Source organism: Antechinus flavipes, chromosome 2, assembly GCF_016432865.1.
Source record: "Antechinus flavipes isolate AdamAnt ecotype Samford, QLD, Australia chromosome 2, AdamAnt_v2, whole genome shotgun sequence".
In the NCBI taxonomy this organism is placed as follows: Eukaryota; Metazoa; Chordata; class Mammalia; order Dasyuromorphia; family Dasyuridae; genus Antechinus; species Antechinus flavipes.
The window spans coordinates 85,062,211-85,085,608 of NC_067399.1; positions in this window are offsets into that span (position 1 = coordinate 85,062,211).

Genomic DNA, 23,398 nt, shown 5'->3' on the forward strand with positions numbered 1-23,398 from the left:
ATGTTCTAAATTAACCCCCTATCCTTTCCTCACACACTGAAAAAACAAGAAAAAAAATTAAAATTATATACAGTTCTGGACATTACATAATAGATAACCACAATTATAAATATAAATATATATATATATACATATATATGTATATATATATGTATGAGTAATATATTCAAAGGTGAATTATATATTATAAAGGGTATATGTATTAGATAATGTTTTGTCTGTAATATGTATTAATCTTTGCTGTCAAAACCTCAGACTTCTATTGAATCTGATCCATGTTTCTACCCTCCATCCAAAAACAACTGCTAATTAATTTTGACCAGTCATCATTACCAGATAGACATTTCATTTCAATCTGGAAGAGGTAAATGAATGTCACTAAGTTTTCTGTCTTTTAGAATTTTCCAGAAGTTCTTTTCCTAGTAGATCCATTGAAATTCATTCCAGATACATTTTTAAAAAGATGGCATATCCATGAGGTAATTTCTTTGAAAATAATATCAAAATATCAAAATAAGAATTTCATAACAAAGTAAGAACATATTGCATAAAATCTCTTCCAAAACTCTTGAGTAATTGTTTAGGTGGCAAATGTTAATTGTTGTGTTAAAGACTGGTATTATTTTTCCCCACTAAAGCCTGAATTTTTGTTCCGTCTCTCAGTGCGTCCCACAGCATTGTTTGGCTCCTGCAAAACCCTTAGGGAGCTTCCTTTCCCCTCTCTATCAATCATTGCCAGGCTAAGCTATTTTTTCTTTCCCTCATTTCATCCCAGTCTGTTCCTTATCTTCTCATCCCTCCTCTCCAATCATATCTAGTCTTTTGAAAACAGGAGAATATTTATGGCTGACTTCCTGGAATTAGTAGGCTTTAGAGTGGAGAGCAATTATTTAGAGAAAATTACACTAAAAAAAAGGAAGACTTTTTTTTTTTTTTAGGCTGGAAAATAATGTTACTTTTTAGGAGAAAAGGGAAAGAAGGAAACCTCAGAATGGTAGATTTCACTGGGATTTAACCAGGCTCTAGTTTAAACATGATTTTGAAAAAAATATTTGGAGAAGACCAAATAAGCATGTAGAAATGACCCTCTGTAACTAGGAACTTTTGTCCACGCAGTTAAAACTAGAAGGATCAAATCTGTACCTCTTAGTATTAGTATACTACTACTTCAACTGGAAGGCTACTTGTTATCCCATTGTTCTAATTATCTAAGAGTTATTTTTAAGCAAACAAAGAAGCATGTTATGATGCTAAGTTTATAGTAAGATGATCCTTTCTTTCAGAATTTGAGTCTGTCTTCCTATCAATGTCCTATATATGCCCAGTAATACTAATTGAAAGAATATGAACTCTCCTGAGATCTTATGTATCTGTATGATAATGGAATCATATGAAATTCATTGAAGATAAGTGCTGGTTTCAGAAACCTAGAATGGATTATTAACTTGTTTGTTGTGGGTTAGAAACACATCTTTGCTGCTTTTGCAGTAGTGTGGTGACAAATGGATTAATTCATTAAACTTTGGTCTTGCAGAGATGGAGGTGATACCCATATTTTTGCAATAGTCCTATCAAGGAAAATGTAAAAATATAGGAGTAGAGTCTCTTGATCCAAAATTTAATAGCAGTAATGGAGGAACAAAAGTAATAGAATCCAAAATTCTTAACTCAGCAGAAAAAAGGCAGTTGCCGAAACCTTTTGCAGTAAATATGCTTTCATCTATATGACAGGAGAGAGAACTAGTTTGGTATTTGGTTTGTAATAATAAATTTACTATTACAATAATGTTTATCTCCACTAAAAGGTAAATTCCTTGATGACTGAGGCTATTAATGTTTATATTTGTATTTCCACTGCCTTACAAAATGGCTGGCACACATCACAGGAATATAGTTTTTTAAAAGTTTTCCTTTATTTTTGTTTTTCTTCTTATAGTTATTGCTTATATAATAATATTAAAATTAGTATATTTTCTCCTCCATTAACACATAAATTTTTTGTAAGCAGGGAATGTTTTCTTTTTGCATTTGCATCTTTAGAATATATCACAGTTTCTGGCATGTAGTAGGCACTTAACAAATGTAGAAATTAATTAATTTATTTATTATGTTTAATGGTTTCTTTAAAAAAACAAACATTTATATTTATGTCTTTGATTATAGAATCAAAGACTTCCTCTTCATTTCTTAATAAATCCCTTAAATATGTCATCTGAGTAATATTTTGTAATTAAGATTTTTAAAATGAAAACAAATGCAACTTTTAAAGCAAACTTTAGTTGATGTGTATTTGACAGTATATGCAATATTACAGGGCCATAATTGCCCAGATTTGCAAAGAAAAGATGGAGATATCTTTCTTTTCTATCCACTTAATACTTTTTTTCCCAGGACCAACCTTAGACATTATACATGTACAACATTGAGTTTCATTGTAATAAACCTCTTTCAGGTGTCCTCGTGCATGGATATCCATTCCTTTAGTCTGTCATCAAGAGTGACTAAGTTTCTCCAGTTGATAAATGGTCAAAGGATATGAACAGACAATTCTCAGATGAGGAAACTGAAACTATTTCTAGCCATATGAAAAGATGCTCCAAGTCATTATTAATCAGAGAAATGCAAATTAAGACAACACTGAGATACCAACCTGCCAGATTGACTAGAATGACAGGGAAAGACAATGTGGAATATTGGAGGGGATGTGGGAAAACTGGGACACTGATACTTTGTTGGTGGACTTGTGAATACATCCAGTCATTCTGGAGAGCAATTTGGAACTATGCTCAAAAAGCTATCAAACTGGGCATACCCTTTAACCTAGCAGTGTTACTACTGGGCTTATATCCCAAAGAGATTTTAAAGAAGGGAAAGGGATGTCTGTGGCAGCCTCTTTGTAGTGGCCAGAAACTGGAAACTGAGTGGATGCCCATCAATTGGAGGATGGCTAAATAAATTATAGTATATGAATACTATGGAATATTATTGTTCATTAAGAAATGACCAGCAGGATGATTTCTGAAAGGCCTCCAGAGACTTACATGAACTGATGCTGAGTGAAATGAGCAGGATCAGAAAATCATTATATACTTCAACAACAATACTATATGATGATCAATTCTAATGGACATGGCCCTCTTCAACAATGAGATGAACCAAATAAGTTCCAAAAGAGCAGTAATGAATTCAACCAGCTACACCCAGGGAAAGAATTCTGGAAGATGACTATGAACCACTACATAGAATTCCCAATCCCTCTATTTTTGTCTGCCTGTATTTTTGATTTCCTTCACAGGCTAATTGTACACTATTTCAAAGTCCGACTCTTTTTGTACAGTAAAATAACTGGTCATGTATACACGTATTGTATTTAACTTATACTTTAATATATTTAACATGTATTGGTCAACCTGACATCTGGAGGAAGGAGTGGGATTAAGGAAAGAAAAAAATGGAACAAAAGGATTTGTAATTGTCAATGCTAAAAAATTACCTATGTATATATCTTGTAAATAAAAAGCTATAATAAAAAAAAAAACTAAAAAAAAAGAGTGACTAAGCTGTTGGAAATTAAGATAAAAGTAAAGAGCGGGGTGGAAACTGAGTAAGGTGCTAGAAAGAGGAATCTCATCCTAGGGTAGAAAAAAAGGTGCTACTACAGAACCTTCTCCATTTTATTTACTAATTAATAGCAAGAAAACTTTTACTGAGATTGATCTGAGGGGAAAAGGCATGTTAGATAGTCACTTTCTTTGAGACAGAGATGAATATAACCCTTTGAATGTAATTACAACCAGTGGAATTGTATAACATCAGAAAGAAATGAGAGTGATGATGGTGGAGGTAGGGGGAAAGACAAAGAACCAAATCTTAAGAATTGTAGCTTTGTGACACAACAGGAACACTATTGGGTCTGTATCCCAAGGAAATCTTAAAGAAGGGAAAAGGACTCAGATGTGCAAAAATGTTATTAGCAGTTCTTTTTTATGTTAGCAAAGAATTAGAAAATGAGTGGATGCCTATCAATTGGGGAATGACTGCATAAGTTATGTTATATGAAATTAAGAATGATGAATTGATTTTAGAAAGTTTTGGAAAGATTTACATGAACTGAAACCATATGCATTCTGAAAAAGAACTATGGAGGTTGAATGTAAATCAACACAGGCTATGTTCCCTGCTTATTTCTTGTTTTTTTTGTTTTTTTGTTTTTTTTTTCTTCTCCCATGATTTTTTTTCCTTTTGCTCTGTTTTTTCTCTTCCAACATGATTCATAAAGCAATGTGATTTAAAAATATTTTTTTTAAAAAGCTAGCAACATATAGGATGATTTTTAAAAATAAAGAACAGAATGAAAATAGAAATAAGAGGAATCAGAGAAGTGGTCCAATAAAAGATGGGATGTTAGTTGGGATTTAAAGGAAGTCAGGGAGGTCAGTAGGCAGAACAGAGGAAGAAATGGTAGGAGGAATAATCATCCACAGGCATTCTCAAGTCTTTGAGAGTAGGATTTTTCTTTTGGGGACATAACCCAGAATGGGAATTATATTACAGCAACTCAAGTATTTATATGACTGAAGTTCATGATCTAGTAATATAAATTTACAAATTTATTTTCTGAATTTTGAAAAACATACTTTCCAAAGTTTTAAAAGATATTAAGATGCCCAGAGAAAGCCTTTGAGGATGTTGGAGGTTCATATTTGGAGAATTTATGGAAGGATATGAGAAAAAAGTTCAACAGCATCAGAAAATGTGGAAGAGCTGGAATCTATAAAAAGTATATTGATAAAATGATTGATCTAGTTCCATTCTTCTTCATATTCAACATAAAATAGTTACAGATCAATTATGACTTGTAAAAGACAATAAGACATGTTCTCCAGTCCTTACCTACATCTCAAAAATACTGCAAAAGAGATATTATACAAAATAAGAATTTTGCTATTATAAAGGACTAATCCAAATGTAAAGAATCCCTACCCTCCTCATTTAGCAATCCTACACAAGCACAACATAAGCCTTCATGTTCTAGTGTAGTAAAGAATCCAATAAACTATATTGTGCTTTGGGACTCATTGCTATTAGTTTTCTGGTTATGTCCTCACCTTCTGTGAAAAAACCCTTTAACAAAAATCTATTTTACAAAAATTAAGAATAATTTTAAGTGAATAATTCATTTTGACTATTATAAACACCCAAATTAACTACAAAGGATATAGGAAGGAAGATACTAACTATCCAGAGAAAGAATTGACAAATCGATGTATAGAATGATTTTACACACACACACACACACACACACACACACGTAAAACATTCTGAACGTACTTTTATTTATCATTCTATGCTTGTGTGTTTATACATATGGACACATGCATTTCTAATGGTTGTCATCTTTAGGGCATGGGGACAGAAAAAAGGAAAAGAAAGAAATTAACATGATGATTTTATTATGTATTTAAAAGTAATAACAAGTTGTGTAGCTTCATATGCAATCATCTTTTTCATTATATTATGGAGACGTTTGTTTTAATCTATAAATTAAAAATACAATGTATCAAAATAAAAAAAATGTAGTTGATCTTGATAAAGGCAAAGTTAGAAAGGGATTCATGACTTGGGATGTAGCTTGACTCTGATCCATATTATGGATCACTGACCATAAACATCCATAAAGCTTCCTTTATTAATTGATATTTCAAAGAAAAGAAGGCATAACAGAAAATATGAAAAGTGGAGTAAAATCTTTAAAGGTAATTAATATATAAACATGGGAATGGAATAGAAGATAAGATGAATTCAATATTTCAAGAATAAAATGTAAAACCTCAAGACTAACTCAAAAAGAGTAATTGGTGTGGCATTCTTATTTGTGAGTGATAATGTACTGATTAAATAAAGTTCTGAAACAAAATAAAATCCATCAAGGAGACCTATTGTAACTCAAGAGATTGATGTAATGATCTCTATAGAAAAATAGGAGTGAATGAGGAGTGAATAGACTTATTGTTGATACCATGACTTGTTCTTTATTAGTTCATATTATATTTTGCCATGTTGCTTTAAAAAAAAATAAGCCAGTTATTCACAGTAACCCTTTGAATATAACACTATGATGATTTTCCATAGACTCAAAAGCAATATTTATTATTTTAGCTAATTTTGCCATCTAATTGTTGTAAAATATAATTGCAGAATTTCTTTAATGGTTTCTTATTTCTTCAGAAATTGCTCATCACATCTTTTGATCATATACCAATTGGGAAATTTAAAAATATCTTTCCTAAATTTGTATTAGCTAAAATATCTTAAAAACAGAAATATTAAGGATAATATTTTTTTTCATCCACTTCTTTCATTTTTATACTTAATGCATTTTTGTTAAAATAGTTTCTATACTCAAATACATTTTTCTTTTCATCAATATGTAAGAATCACTTAAGTGTTATTATGAGTTTGATGAAAATACAAAATACAGATAAAATTTAAATAATCCAACGAATGTGAACTATTTGCATTTTTGATTTTCTTCCCGAGTTATTTTTACCTTCTGTATCCAATTCTCCCTGTGCAACAGGAGAACTGTTTGGTTCTGCAAATATGTATTGTATCTAGGATATACTGCAACATATTTAACATATATAGGACTGCTTGCCATCTTGGGGGGGGGGTGGAAGGAGGGAGGAGAAAAAACGGAACATAAGCGAGTGCAAGGGATAATGTTGTAAAAAATTACCCTGGCATGGATTCTGTCAATACAAAGTTATTATTAAATAAAATAAAATTTAAATTAAAAAAAATTTAAATAATCCAGTATTTCAAATTCTGGGATTATTTGCTTTCAATATTTGACAAAGTTTATTTATGAATTAATCTGGTCATGTGTAGTTCCTTTGCATATGGCAATTCATTTGCTGCTATTTATATTATCTTTAGGAAATTTAATTTTTCTGTTGTTTTCCCTGTTTTGTCCATTTATGAATCTTTATGACCATTGGTTTATTTTATAGTACATTAGCCAATAATTTTGTAGAATACACTGATAGTTTTATGATTCTTACCTTTGATTTTTATACATTTGATTTTCTTCTCTTCCCATTTTGGTTATATTTCCTAATTATTTAACATTTTGTTGGTCCTTTAAAGAACTCATTGCTTAATATATTAATCAAGCATTTATTTTGTAGTTCATTCTACTAATTTCTCCTTCTAATATCATGCTTTATTTTTGTTTTCCATTTACTTTTGGTTTATTAGTTTATTCAATCTAATGTATTTAACTGAAAATAGCTCACTTTTTTAATATAAATATTCAAGAAAATGAATTAGCCTCTTATTACTGTTTGTGGTTATATCCCTTAAATTTTACCATACAGCATTTGTATTAATATAATATTAATATATTTTGTTATTATTTCTATAATTTGTTACTTAATAAACTTTTTTTAAATGGGTCATATTAATTCTAATTTTGTCATGTTAGCCTTCAAACTTTGTTCTGCTTGGTTCTGTTAACTTAATTCTTTAGATATTCATGTTTCTAAGGTATTGCAAAGCTTAGTATAAATTATCCTTATTTTTCTTCTCAATGTCCTCCTTATCACTATTCTCTTGATCATATCTCACATTCATTTTCTTAATTGATCCTTGTGAAGTAGATACTATTAATATTCTCAATTTACAGATAAGGAAACAGAGGCTGAGGGTAGATAAATGGATTTCCTAGCTTCTCACAGCTAATAAATGAGACAAGATTCAAAATCAGGTCTTCCTGACAAGTCTAACACTCTGTCAACTGTACCACTCAAAATATTTCATGAATGTCATCTCAGATTTGGCAAAGAAGCTTTACTTTATAGTCTAATATAGTATGAGAACCAGTGCAATATATAGAATCAGAAACACTAGCTTAACAAAAACTGACCTAAAACATAGTAGATATGTATGGGTTTTTTATTCCCAATAAGCTCCTTTCCCTTATAGTTGATCATCCATGTTCTCCCCATACTCTGTCCCCTGAGATCTAAAGATTGATGTAATTCATAGCAGTCCTATTTTCCATTGTGAATCATCATGACAATTTTCACTTGGTCAGAATCATTGTCAAGAAAAATGAACAAATTTCAAAGAGAACTCTGGATCTTTTCCCTAAGAAAATAATCTGAGGTTAAATTTGGTCAACTAATTAATTTAATTGAAGCTAATTTAATTTCTTGGCTATAGTCCTAAGCTTCCTAACATTTGCAGTACTGGGATGGTATTTCAGGTATCAATTCAGGTATTTTAATGTCCATGGATACACATAATTAATGGTCCCCTTTTCATTATTGTAATTCTTTTTTAAAAATTTATTTTATTTGAAAAACAGAATAAGAAAAAAAAACAGAAAAAGAATACAAAGGAAAATAAGAGAAAACAAAGGAGAACATTGGCATATGCCCAGCAGAACATTAGGGAGGATTCAAAATATATGACAGTAAATTATTAGTTCAAGAAAGTATATATATAAATAACTAGAAGAAATTACATCTAAGTGGTGTTCATCTTTTCTTTACTTCTTTGTAAATTGTTCTTTTGTTTTCTGCTGCACATCTTTTTCCCCTTCCATCCTGCTACCCAAAGCGAGCTTGAAGCAAGCTATATTTAAGAAGAATAGATTTATATATACATGTGTAGGTATATACATATACATACATGGCACACACAGCTCTCCCACATATATACACACATCACACACACACACACACACACACACATGCACACAAGATATCTTTCCTATCTCTGCTAAATCTTTGCTTTGATTCTGCTCTTTAACTTTCCTTGCTATTACTTAACCTTTCCCCAACCCATGGATCCCTCCCTTGTCTCCTTTCCAAATCCTTTGCTTCCCTGTCTGCCCATTCATCTTCCCTTATCTCTTTATAGATTTTGGAGAGTGCTATACCCTTCATGATATATATGATATATATGTAGAGTTACCTATTTAACCCATTCCCTATGAAAACAGTTTTTAGAACTACCAGCCCTACTCCCCTCTTTAAGGCCTCTTTCCTCTGTATTTCATTTGTATAACATAATTACTATTTTTATCTTATCTCTACCCCAGTCTTTCTTTTGAATGACTCTATTTTTGATGTCAATATTAAAGATAAAGTATACATTTCCCATGTAAAAAAAAATAAAATTTATCCATGTTGAGTTCCTTGAAAATAATCTTTGATATGGACTCTTATATGTTGTTTTCTATTAATTTCTATTAAGTTTTCTATTAACTTTCTATTAAGTTTATTTAATAGAAAAGCTGAAAATCTGCAAGTTCATTGAATGTCTATTTTTTCTCATTCAATATTATAGATAATTTTGCTGGATATGATATTTTTGGCTTCAGGCCTAGTGCTTTTGATTGTTGATAGAGATAATTCCAGAATTGCAATCTTTTATTGTGGCTACTAATAAGTCCTGTACAATTCTAGTTGTAGTTCCAGCATATTTGGATTCTTTTTATTTTTCTTACTCCTCTCATGTTCTATAATTACAGGACAAATTTCTTGGATTATTTCTTGCATTATTGTATCAAGGTTCTTTTTCAGTCCAGTTCAATTCAGTTCAGTTTCAGGTTCGGGCAGTCCGATTATTCTTATATTTCCTCTTCTTGATTTGTTCTCCAAATCTGTCATTTTTCTTATAAAATGTTTAACATTCTGTTCTATTTTTTTCATTATTTATAATCTGTTTTATTTGTGTGCACTGGCTTTCCTTTGCCCAATTCTGATTTTCAAAGAGTTTGTTTTCTTCTTTGAAACTCTGTCTCTCCTTTTCTAGTTGGTTAACTTTTTTCCATAATATTCTTCTTGGATTTTTTTTTTTTTTAGTTTTTTTTTTTTTAATGTCTCTTATTTGATTTTTAATTTCTTTTGTGAATTCCATAAATTTTCCCTGGGCAGGGAGGTATTTCATGTTACTCTTTGAGGTAGAAGCTCTTTTTACTTTAGTGTCCTCCTCTGAAGATGAACTCCAATCTTCCCTCTTCCTATTGTAAGTTTCTATGGTGGAGTTCTTTGCCGGTTCATTTGTTTTTCAAAGTGGTATTAATGTAAGCACCTCTAATCATGGGGTGGGGAGATAGTGCCTCTGGATTCAGCTCAGCTCTTTCCTCTGGCCAGGAACCCAAAATGAGGAGCTCCCCGATCCAGCAAGTGCCAGCAGCCAGCAATGATCCTGTCCCACTCCTGTTGGAATCCTTACTAACTGCTAACTAATTAGAGTTGATCTAATCTTACAAGAAGATGTTTTGGGCAGAACCTGAAACAAGGTACTAAGTAGAACTAAGTTCAATGAGTTCACACCTCCCATAGTGCTCTCTGGAATCCTTCCAAGTCTGGGACCCAAAAACTTTAATTCGAAAGGGTCGGGAGAGGCATCTCTTTCTTTTTGAGATGTCCTTAGTATTCAGTAAGGAGGTGAAAGATTCCAGTGGAAGAAGCAAGTACCTTTATAAAAGCAAACTCTTTACCTCAGAACTGGGTGTTACAGAACACGTTGAAGGAGATCCTTGCAAATTTGCACTGTGGGTAGGAAGGACCCCAACTTCTGATAATAAAATTGTATTAAAGGCTTCCAGTATAGAGAATAAGCAGGACTGGATCAAGCATATTCGAGAGGTGATACAGGAAAGAACCATTCATTTGAAAGGAGCACTAAAAGAGCCAATTCATATTCCTCTGCAGAAGGCCTAGTTCCTTGTGGTTCCCTTTGTATTGCCCACTCTAGAAGCAGCATGGAAATGGAAGGCATCTTTAATCACAAAGCAAACCAAAGAGAGAGTAAAGCTGTTGATACAGCTGGCTGATGGCTTTTGTGAAAAGGGGCATGCCCATGCAGCAGAGATTAAAAAATGTGTCACTGCTGTGGATAAAAGGTACAGAGATTTCTCTCTGCGGATGGAAAAATATAGGACTTCTTTGGAAAAGGCTCTGGGGATCTCATCAGATTCCAATAAATCGAGTAAAAGCCTTCAGTTGGATATAATCCCAGCCAGTGTCCCAGGATCAGAAGTCAAACTGCGAGATGCTGCTCATGAACTTAATGAAGAAAAGCGAAAATCTGCTCGAAGAAAAGAGTTTATAATGGCTGAATTAATTCAGACTGAAAAGGCTTATGTAAGAGACCTTCGGGAATGTATGGATACATATTTATGGGAAATGACCAGCGGTGTTGAGGAGATTCCACCTGGCATTGTAAATAAAGAACATATTATCTTCGGAAACATGCAGGAAATCTATGAGTTTCATAATAACATATTTTTAAAAGAGCTGGAAAAATATGAACAGTTACCAGAAGATGTTGGACATTGCTTCGTTACTTGGGCAGACAAATTTCAGATGTATGTCACATATTGTAAAAATAAGCCAGATTCTACTCAGCTAATACTGGAGCATGCAGGATCCTATTTTGATGAGATACAACAACGGCATGGACTAGCCAACTCCATTTCTTCATACAAGTCGAGATTTCACCGGAATGACATGAAGACTGGAGCTGGCTGGAGGCTGAAGACAGCAGAGGCAGAGGCTGAAGGACCAGACCTTTGGATTTAAAGACATTTGGAGAGAGCTCTTGGAACCAAGCAGAGAGATAGGCCTCTAAGCTAACCGGGCTATATTGGGATAATAAAAGATCTGAACTTTTATCACCTGGCTGCGTTTTGAGAAGAAAAAGCTCACCACACACTCCCTCTGCATTCGAGTGCTCTATTTCTTTCTAGAACTTCGTCTCTGCAGCCCAGATGGTCTAATGTTCCTAATAAGCTGAAAATCATTCAGTCTTCCCAGACTCAGACCCTTCTACATACTCCTCAAGCAGTCTGGGATTTGAAAGTTTCTATGGCTCCTGCTGAGGCTCCAGCCAAACCCAGCTTGCCCCATGGCTCCCCACTTGGTGTTTCAGAGGAGCTAGCTTGGATGTGTTTGCATTTTGCACAGGTTAATCCCCAGCTGTACTCTTTCTTCTGATCTTCTTGGGTTGTATCATGTTTCCCCGATAATAAGACCTATGCCGAAAATAAGCCCTCTCTTGAAAATAAGCCCTCTGGTGTTTTTCTGTCCAAAAAAAAAATAATAAGACAGTGTCTTATTATTGGGGAAACACGGTACCTGGAGGACCCCTGTTCTGCCCCCAATTTTTAAATTTATTTTTCGTTTCTATGTTCACTCTGAGGTGCAAATTTATGAGTGAAATCTAGAGATCTTGAAATTTACCAACCTACTTCCCCATCTTCCCAGAATCCTCTCCTATAATTCTTGTCCCTATTATCTCATTTACTTTTCACAGAGGGTCTAGTCAAACTTTTAGTGGTTTTATTCTGAATTATTTAATGTTTCTCCCATTTAGATGCATTTCATGAGCTCATTTATTTATAATACTTTTTATATTATCAATATACCTCTCTTTCTGCCTACATTTTTCCTTGTTGTTATTTATTCTTTACATTTCTATTACATAGGTGGTATCTAAAATATGCTACACTTTTTTATGTCTATTACATGTCTCTACGTTGCTTCTTTGGTCAACCACATTTAGGGTCTTTCATTGTTCAAGATCTTCAATTTTATACTGTTTCTAGAAAAATATCCATGTTTAAAAGAATGACTTTTTAACCAAGAAGCTTAATCATTGAATACAACTCAAAATTTCATTAAGATTATATAACTCATTCCAACTCACTGTCCATTTGTAGTGTCTATCAAAGTATATGAATTGTTCTTCCAAATTACTTGGGAAGTAATTGATTACTTACCATTACCTGAATAATAGACATTCATTATTTATCTTATTTTTCCTATTTTGATCATTAGGTCAATATCTTATGAGTTCTGAGAGATAAAATCGAGATCATCTTGTTTCATGTTCTGGGACTTGATGCAAACAATGAAGAATCATCCACAAACTGAAATATATGTACAATTTCCTGTCTTTAGGAACCTCAGTTTCAATTGGGCCCCATCTTTTACATCTTCCCTAGAATCCTCCCTGATTTCTTGGCAAGCTGTGCATGATTTTATTTTATGCTTTACTTGACAGTAACAAGCAGAAGGTGATTTAACATAGCTCTAGGATATAATAGCTAAATTTATCAACAAATCTTTCCTGATCTTTATATGAAAGATAATTTTTATTTTTGAATTAGAGCCTTTAAAGCAAATTTTACTCTACTGATTCAAATTATTTTTGGTAATAAACAAATTATACAGTGGGATCTTTTATTCTCGGCTTAACTGAGACTTTTCTATAGAATTTGGTAAATTGTGTGACTGTAAAGTTGTGGTTTATAGTAGAAAATAGTATCTAAATGTCCATGTTCTTTTCTTGTATTTTCAAGAATACTTTTCTCATAAAGATGAGAAAAGTAGGTGCAAGCTCTTTGTTTACTGGTGTATTATTAATTACTTTGGGGGCAATTATTTCATTAACACCAGTTTGTATTCTTTCTTTCTCTGATGTAACATGTCCTTTCTGAATTACTTTTAAATGTTGCCTTAGTGCTTTGAAGGTGGTACCCTTTAATAGTGGTATCAAATTCATACAGAAATGAGGGATAATAAAATATTCATAAGTATCCCTGTAAGCCATATAGCAACTTAGAAAACCACAAATTAACATTCTATTCTATTTTTATTTTGTTAAATACTTACTAATTATATTCAAATATTGCTATATATGTTATAAGTTGCATGCTGCTGCAGGTAGAATGCTAACATCTATGCCTACAATAGCTTTCCTTAATGTATATTTGGATATTTTCAGGGGCAATTTTTACTTTTTTTCTTGAGGCAATAAAAGTTAAATTACTAGACCAGGGTCTTAAAGGTAGTGTCAGTGGCTAGACTTGAAATCAGGTCTTCCTGACTGATTCACTACCTAGTTGCCCCTACTATCCCTAACTTTTTAAATTACATTTTACCATTATCATTTAGCTCATCAAGAACTATCTTATATGGTTCAAAATGTGGTCCAAATTTCATTGATGATAAAAACAGAAAGTAATGAATAGAAATGTTGACATATGTGTATATATTTCTATTAATGTCTATGTGTACTGTTGTAAATTTACATGATATAAAGCATTTGGGTTTCATATAACTTGGGGGGGGGGCTTGTGTGGGCCTGCCTGCTTTTGATTCCACTGACTTTTGTTATTTTAGGAAGCAATAATGTTTTAATTTTCTGACTTCATTTTCTTTATCATATTTTAAATCAAAATTGTCATAACTGACAGATCTCTGCTTAGTAGAGAGAGCAGCCTTTGTCTAGCTATTAAGGTTTGGGGATTTTTTTGTAATGATGGTTTTAGAGTGGTTAAACTTTCATTAAGAAAAAATAATGACAACTAGCATATGTTTATATACATCTATATGCATTATAAAATAGCTAGTATATATTTAGACATATATGTGAAAATATTGACCTATACAGATATTTATGTACACACATATGTGTAGCCCCTTTAGTTTTGCAAAGTACTTTATAAATAGTACCTTATTGTATCATCACAAAAACTTTGTTATATAATTATTGTTGTTATTATCATCATTTTACAGATGAGAAAACTGAGTCAAGCAGCAATTAAATCACTAGATCAAGAATAGACAACAAATATCTTTAGGTCCAATTTGAACTTATTTCTTAATAAGTCTAGAGGTCTACCCACTTAAGAGATAATAATAAAGATCGACATAATATCTTCATAACTTTTTTTTTTTTTTTTTTTTTTTTTTTTTTTGCAGAGAAACATCTGTGCCTTTGGTTTCATCTCTATAAGGAAACAATGTTGTTAAAGTGCATTCTGTCAATGGAGATCAGATATCCCTTTGTAACACAGTCATATAAGCATGAAGAATGGGGAGGTAAAGCAATTTTTGTATGGTCACATAGTCAATAAATGTAAGTGATAGAATTTGAGCCCAGGAATTCTGAATCTGAAACTGGTATAGTAAAGAGGGCTTCTAAATTTACTCCCTTGAGGGGAAAATGCTTGACATACATGAAGCTGATTTTAGGATGCAGGCCCATATGCCAATTTTGACATATATTTTTATTTCTTTTATCTGAGAATCCTTTTAACTAAACTTTTATTTTTAAGTTCTTTGCATTTTTAAAAGACATTTGAGATATATTCTTCCTTGTGATCATAAAATTTTCCCATAAATCTCCAGTTAAATAAATTTTTTATAGTGTTTCTATTCCTTATTATGTTATTTCAAACTTTCCTTAGAAAATTATGGGAGGAAAGTAGAACATACTTACCTGTACTTTCTGTGACTTTTGTTTTTACTTCTGTCACATCAGTGAATTGAGCTCCTTCTCCCTGTGAGTATTTTTTTTTTATACTTTTTTGTATCCCCTAGGTTTATTACAATGCCTGACAGATAGTAGGTGCTTACTATATGTTTATTGATTGACTGACTGGTATAGGGTAATTGCTACTTAAATGTATAATGAGTTCAGTGTTCAGTTGAAAGCATGATGCGTTTGGATTTAGGAGAGCTAAATTTGAATCTGATCCTTTCTCTCTCTCTCTCTTTTTTTCTATTTAGTCTAGATCAATTAGCTTATATATGCTTCAGTTTCCTTATTGGTAAATTGGGAATTGTGAAGTGGACTTGATGACCAATGGGGTCTCTTCCAGATCTGATTGTCTAATTCCTTGATTTGATGGGAACAATTCAGGAGACTTACTAATAGTGCATTATACTTACTGGGCAAATAACATACCTATCTCCCACATTATTGATTTCTGACCAAGCATAATCCAGGCAAACTGAAACAGATGGTAAGATTATCTACCTGTGCCAATTTCCATAGGCAAAATCAAATCTGTTCAGAATGTTTGTACTTTTTGCTGGTTGAGTAGCTTGCAGAAATAGCATTCCTCATCATAGTCACTTGGGGGGCTTATGTTCATTCTATGTAGGAGCCTCATAATTTATCCATTAGATAATTTGAATCTATTTGTGTAAATGACCTTAAGGAAATCAATGTGGATTACACTGGGAACAAACATTGTAAACATTTGTTTCAAACTAAAATATTAAAACCCAATAGTTCCCCTCTGCCCTTGATAATAAAATTTAACTTATATGCTTCAAAAAATTACTTAAAAGCACTTTTTTGCTAAGGAAACATATGTTTGTTAATGATGCAAATATTTCTTATTGAATAAATTAAGATTTAACAGTGAATAATGATAAATTATATCAAATGGTATAGTTCCTTAAATTGATACTAGGGCAATTACCATAGTCTTTTTGAGAATCATACTGCATAAATCAGCACTAAAATATCATAGAATCATAGAATGAAACTTCTGGAAGTGGCCGTAGGTAGGATCTCTATGTATGCTTTAATATTGTAGGTAAAGATTCTAAGGACTGGAAAATGAAGTGTCCTGTTCAAAGTAATGGAGGTAGAAAATATCAGAACTGAGTTTATAAATAGGGTTTCTAAATTTCAATTTCTATTTTTATTCTATAGGATCATGTATATTTATATCAAACTAATTCATAATGATACTTAGGGAGTAAAAACATCTTGAAGATAGATACAAAAAAAAACATATGAATTTAATTAAAGCTTCAAAGAAATTCAAATTGTTTTTACAAGGGAAGAAACTCTTTCTGTGAATTCATATATGGCCTTATTTGCAAGGATGAAAATCTAACAGGGCAGTGTCTTTTTATACAACAGCTTTCTCCTCTCTTCCCTATTCCTGATGTATGCTACAATGTATTAATGAAGTTTTCATCATTATAATAAACTTTCTTGTAATTCTTTTATTACATTTATCTAATTTTGGTTATTCTCAGTGACACTTGCAGCAAAAATCAGTATAAACAACAAAAATTACCAGAATTGAATAGAGCTATACAGCTTGTTTGATAGACTTTGATCAGACCTTAAATTAGAAATAGTGTTGCAGCATACTTTTCAAGGCTAACTCTGCTGGTAATACTTGAGTTTACAGGCTAGATTTCTTTTTATGAACCATGCCTTAAACCCAAATCATTCTGTCATTGACTGACCAACAATAGCTCCCAGTTCAAGCTTCACTTGGTCATTGTTTAGATTCTGATGACTCAGAGTGAGTGTAAATAGCAATTGTTTCTGGCTTGATCAAAAATTCTGATAGTCTTCCCCACACAAATTGATTTTATTGCTTTATCTTTATTATTTTTTAATCCAATATATACATGCATATTTGTACAATTATCTTTCTGCACAAAAAATGATCTATCTTTTTTTGAGTAGGTAAAAGAGGCTATTCTTTGATTCTTTTTTTAACTTAAGCCAAATCTCTGAATTGATAAACTGAAGCCTGAGAAAGACCTTAGCTTACAAGGCCCTAATCCTTCCACTGAATTTGTGCCCATCTCCAAATATCCTGATATATGTTTTGCCACTGCACTCAGATTGCTGCAGAAGAGATAGTGAAGCTGATAACTTTGTCCAAGCATTTCTTACTTAAATCCAGTTCACTTGCAAGTCTTATCATCTCCTTTCTGATGTCATGGGCTTCTTTGAGAATGAAGGACAAAAAATAACAGAAGAAAAATGATGCCTCATAAGCTCCTATGGAGTACTTTGAATGTGATGATTTAAATTGTTGAGGATCATCTTCTTAGCAATAGTGTAAATGTTTCGGGGCACAGAAATGATGTGCTAGAAATGTGATCTAGCTTTAAAACCTATATTTTCCAACTTCAAAGGGACAACTCATAATAAATCCTAGTTGTATTCTGAAAAAAAGACATAAATGTCTTGAGTATAAGTTTTTGTAGTTCAATTGTGTCCACTGTGATACCATTTGGTTATCTTGGCAGAGATAATGGAGTTATTGGCTGATGTAGACACCAAATGATGGTAGACACTGAGAGTTGAGGTTTGGTCATGTGAAGAATTCATAATGATTATTCTCCTTGGCAAAAGGTAGATTTATTTAGGGAAATAAATTATAGACAAAAATGGCAGAATACAATAAACACCAGGAATGCTAAATATGAAATGGAGTTGCGAGAGTATAGAAAGGGGTTTTAATAATTAATGATGGAAAGGGAAAACTAGGAGAAAGGAAACATCCCATGAGATTGGAGCATGCCCTTAGCTGGCAGGCTAAATTCTAAAAGGGTCTCAGCATCCCAAAAGAATTAGGAGAAATAGGTCCTGGAGAGACATCACAAGGTATGATGTGGTTACCATGTGACTGACTGACCCAAAGGAGGGCAGTGGGTATGGCCCAGCTATAAGTAGATTATATAGAGAATATTTAACCTCAAGGACATGACTGGGATCTCTGACAAGACATGCCAAGGTGAGGCTTACCCCCACAAGTTTGACATAACTTAGATTTCTAACCATGAAGCTAAATTTGATGTAGTTTGTGATGTGGGGGTTGGCACCAAATAATGTGATTTGAGGAATAAAATGATAGGGGTTATGTCGACACCAGATTATGGTAGGCACCAAAAGTTGGGGTTCGGTCTTGTGAAAAAATTTATGATGGCCATGCTTTTTGACAAAAGGTAAATGTATTTAAGGAAGAGATTACAGATAAAAAATGAAGGGATATAATAGACACCAGGACTGGTTAATATGAAATAGAGTTGGGAGGGCATAGAAAGGAGTTTTAATAATTAATGATGGAAAGGTCAAGTTCTCCAGTGGAACTTGACATTTACTAAAACAAAGGTTGGAGTATGCCTTTAGTTGGCAGGCTAAATCCTGAAAGATACTTAGTGCTCCAAAACAGTTAATCAGTTAGCTAGCTCTAAGAAGTGGGGTTGGGAAGCATAATGGAGTTAGGGGAGCTATCATGTAGCATGGGGGAAAGGGAAGGGGAAAGAAATCACAAAGCAGAGTGCCATGGTGCACTGATGCAAAGGAAGGCACCACCATAGGATAGCCCATAAGTAAATTTTATAGGGAAAATTTAACCTCAAGGACATGACTGGGATTTCTGATAGGACATGGCAACATGAGGCTGCTCAAGACCTCTGCAGGGGGTGGGTCTCAGGGATTTGAAATAACTTAGATTTCAGACTAGATGACCTTCCCAGAGAGTGGGAACATGGAGCTAAATTAAGCTCTATCAGTGCCTTCTCCATGTTTGCCTCAGGAATCAATTCTTCAATTTCTCTCTATCCAATATACTATCCAGGACTCATCAAACTAATTTCTATCAGTGCCTTTTGTCTGACTGCTCTAGGAATCAATTCTTCCCAACCTAACATTCAAGACTCCACCAGAGTGATTTGCCATTTATTTCTGAAGTTCATTTTACAGGCAAGGAAACTGAATCACAAAGGGTTAAATGATTTGCCCAGGGTCACAGAGCTAACAAGTTTCTGAGAGCAGATCTGAACTCAAGAACATGAATGCTCCTGATTCTAGGACAGCATTCTGTCTACTGTGTCATCTAATTTGGCCCTTGAGTATAGATAGAGACTATTTTTTTTATCTTTTACCCTTTTTTCTTTGTTCTTCCCCTCCTTCCTTCCTCTTTACCTCCTTCCCTTCACTCTCTCCCTCTCTCCCTTCCTCCTTTTCTTCCTCTCTTCCCTTCCTTCTTCTCTTCCCTTCCTTCTTCCTTCCTTACCTTTCCTTCCTTCTTCCCTTCCTTCTTCCTTCTCTTCCTCCCTCCCTCCCTCTTTTCTTTCTTTCTTTCTTTCTTTCTTTCTTCTTTCTTTCTTTCTTTCTTTCTTTCTTTCTTTCTTTCTTTCTTTCTTTCTTTTTTCTTCCCTTTTCTTTCTTCTTTCCCTTCCATGTTTCTGTTCTTTTAAAAAAAAATTCCCATATTTCCTATGTATCCTAGTTGTACAACAACCACTCATGGGACCATTCTACTATTAATATGGACGATTTTAGCTTTTTTTTTTTTTTTTTTGTATTTTCAACCTAGCTGGACTTACCTCTTTGTAGACAGTCTAGAGCCTTTCATCATCATTTTAGGGCTAGACTTTTTTCAGTCTTTAATCCTATTGAAGCTCCTAATTCCTGAATTCAAGCAAATGACTAGCCTCTCTAGTATTAGGAACTAGAGGCATATACCGCCATGTCTGGTACAGTTTTTGCTGTTTATTACTTTTCTCAGTGCTTAGCACAATGCCTATCATGTGTTGTGTTTAATAAACTCACAAAAATATTTAATAAGTGCATATTGATGCATAAATATAATATTTATACCACATTTCCATTAAAGCCTGGAATAAAGTTGGCTTTCATCTGACAATTAGGTAATAACTATTGTGATCAGCTCCCTCTTGTCAGAGTGGCACACCTTGAAATTGAATGTGCTGCCTTGATTTATCTTCACATTGTATATTAACTGGTAGGACCCACAGCTCAAGAGTTTTTCATTTTACGGAATGTGACCTCCATAGTCATTGCGTTCCAGTTCTTCCCTATCATCTTCAAGATCAAATATTAACTACCTCTCCTTTACTTTTCAAATCTTCTTACAATTTACCTTAATCTGTGATACAGCAATATTAGCTTGCATATTTTTCCTCAAAAATATTTTCCTCAAAAAGCACATTCCAGTTCTCTACTGCAGTTTCCCTAGTTTTCCCTGTTAATGGAATGCTTTCCCTCCTCATCTCACCCTCTTGAATTTGCTGACTTCTTTCAAAACCCTGAGAAAATCCCACCCTACAGGAAGCCTTTACCTCTCCCTTTCAAGGTGAGTACTCTCTCTCTCTTCTGATTGTTTCCTTCTTATCCTGGATGGAGATTGTTTGTACTTAGGTATTTACATGCTGTTTTTCTGAGATTGGGCACTCCTAGAGGTCAGGGACTGACATTCTTTTGAATCCCCAGTGTTTAACCTAATATCTGACAAATAGTATAGACTCAATTAATATGTATTAAACTGACTGATTGGATTTTTGCTTCCCATAAAATGCCTTCACTGCAGAAAAAGCTGATCTCCTATAGATATACATTAGCATGATTAGCTGGCATTTTCTCCAATGCTACATTGCTCTTTAACTTCTTTATGGAATCATTTCATTCTTCTGTTCCCTAGTTCCTAACTAAATAACACTTTTGCAACAGATGATTTCTGAAAACATAATTAATATTTTTAAATATATAGGCTTACACAGCATTCTCCTGGTAACAAAATTATGAAATATATAATTTATAATTCTACCTCCATCTCCATTTTCTCTGTGAGGAAAAGAAATTTACCCTAATCACAGATTTGACTCTGCCACCCCATTTGGGATATTCTTAGCAAAGACACAGGGGTGATATGCCATGTTATTGTCCTATTCATTTTATAGTTAAGGAATTATGGCAAATAAGGTTAAATGATTTGTCCAGGGCCATTCAACTGGTAAGTGTTTGAAGCCAGATTTGAACTCGTGAAGACGAAATGTTCTGTTTCCCAATCCAATTATGCATGAACCTATATATCAAAGAGCTTTCATTACCATCTTTTACTTCAAAGACTACTTTTTCATGATTGAGAACTAATTTTGTTTTTCTGATATTGTGAGCAATTTCTCCAAAGTAAATAATATCAAGGGAAAAAATCAAATAATTTGGACTTTCATTTTTAAAAATTTAATTTAATTTAATTTTTAAATGCACATTTCTTTATGAATCATGTTGGGAGAGAAAAATCAGAATAATAGGAAAAACCTATGGGATATTAAAAAAAAAAAGAAAAATGAACATAACATGTAGCATATATTGATTTACATTCAATCTCCATAGTTTTCTTTCTTGATGCAGATAGTATTTTCTATCCAAAGTTTATTGGATTGTCTTGAAAAAATCAGACAAAAAGAAATATAGTCTTTTGCCAAGTTTCTTTTTCTTTGCTATTCATTTCAAAAAGAGAATTTTTGCAGAAGGTGGAAAAGGGAGAAAGCCATGACTATGGTTAGTTGATCTTCATCTTGCTTCTTCTAAAGTAGGACATAAATGTTGTGTAGATTAGTATGTTTGGATTCATATTTTCTTCTGGTTTTATATATTGAGCAACTTTAGAATAGTGTGGTTTCTCCTTCTCATTTTTCCCCTTTCAAACTAGTAGCACATTCAGTATTAAAATTAATTCCTTTCTAAATTTCCTCAGAAAAATTCTAATTACAAGACCTTATGTTGTTGAAGTCAGTGTACTGTGGACAGAATAGATAACTTGGTAACAGGAAAACCTGCATTTTAGCTCTTCCTCAGAAATATACTAGCTATGTAACCTCAAGCAAGTCTGCTCTGCCTGATTTCATCTTCTTCATTTGTAAAATCAAGGGGTTCAATTCAGTAAATCTAAAACTCCCCTCTAACTCTAAATCTGTAGTCCTTTCTTTTCCTATTTTTTCTCCCTCTATTAAACAACCAACTCCTGAAATTTTACATTTATGTTTGTATCTTTGCATAGCTTTAAATAGTGGTTTGTAAATTCAATGCCAACACCAACAAAAAAATTATTGCCATTCAAGGCCATAAACATTTACATCTTTTTTAATGTCCCTGAATTTAGATAATGTACTTCTTTATTATTTTGCTGCATCATTCTTTACACCACAGATTTATAGGAAATCTCCAAAACGCTAAAGCCCTGACTAATATTTAGTCAAAATGGAAAGTCATTTAATCCTTTCAACAAAGCAAAAAATATATATATATGGCTTGTGGAGGTGTGCTCATTTTTTGAATATAGCATAAAGTTATCTCTGACGTAGGTTTGGTAATAATGAGACCAATTCCTTTGCCCTCAAAGGTCTCTCTTATTAACCTATCTTAGGCATTCTCCTTTTGCAACATTTTGGAGTTATTTTCTGTGAGAAATGGATGGACATTTGTTTGTTTTCCAGAGGGGTAAAGATTGAATTGGAGAAATGAGACTTGAATTTAAGTATTGAAACTCACAGGAACATTGGTAGATGTTCAGAATAGAGATTATCTCCCTTAAAAGAATGTAAGAATGTAAGCTCTTTAGGGGCAGGAACTGGGTTTTGTGATCAAGGATGATAGCCTGAGATTTGAAAAAGAATCTTTTATTCATTGTCCCTAGTTTTCCACTGTGAAGCCCCCTCAGTGCATCCACATTTTTGTCTCATACCTCCCCTTGTAACTCTGATTGGAGAAGAGTAAAACTACAAATTTCCCTCCCTGTTGAGCAAATATATTTGTTTCATGCTCTTTTGTTCTTGGGGAAAGTTCTTGAGTAAACTCAGAAGAGCCAAGGATGGGTAGGGACTCAACTTTTTGGTCTATATAAATGTGATGAGAACAGCACACCTTTGCATTCCTTCCTGAAGCTGTTTTGGTTGACAATATGAGTATTTCCTTTCTCATGAGAAAGCAATAAATTATTTTTATTTGTCTCTCCTAA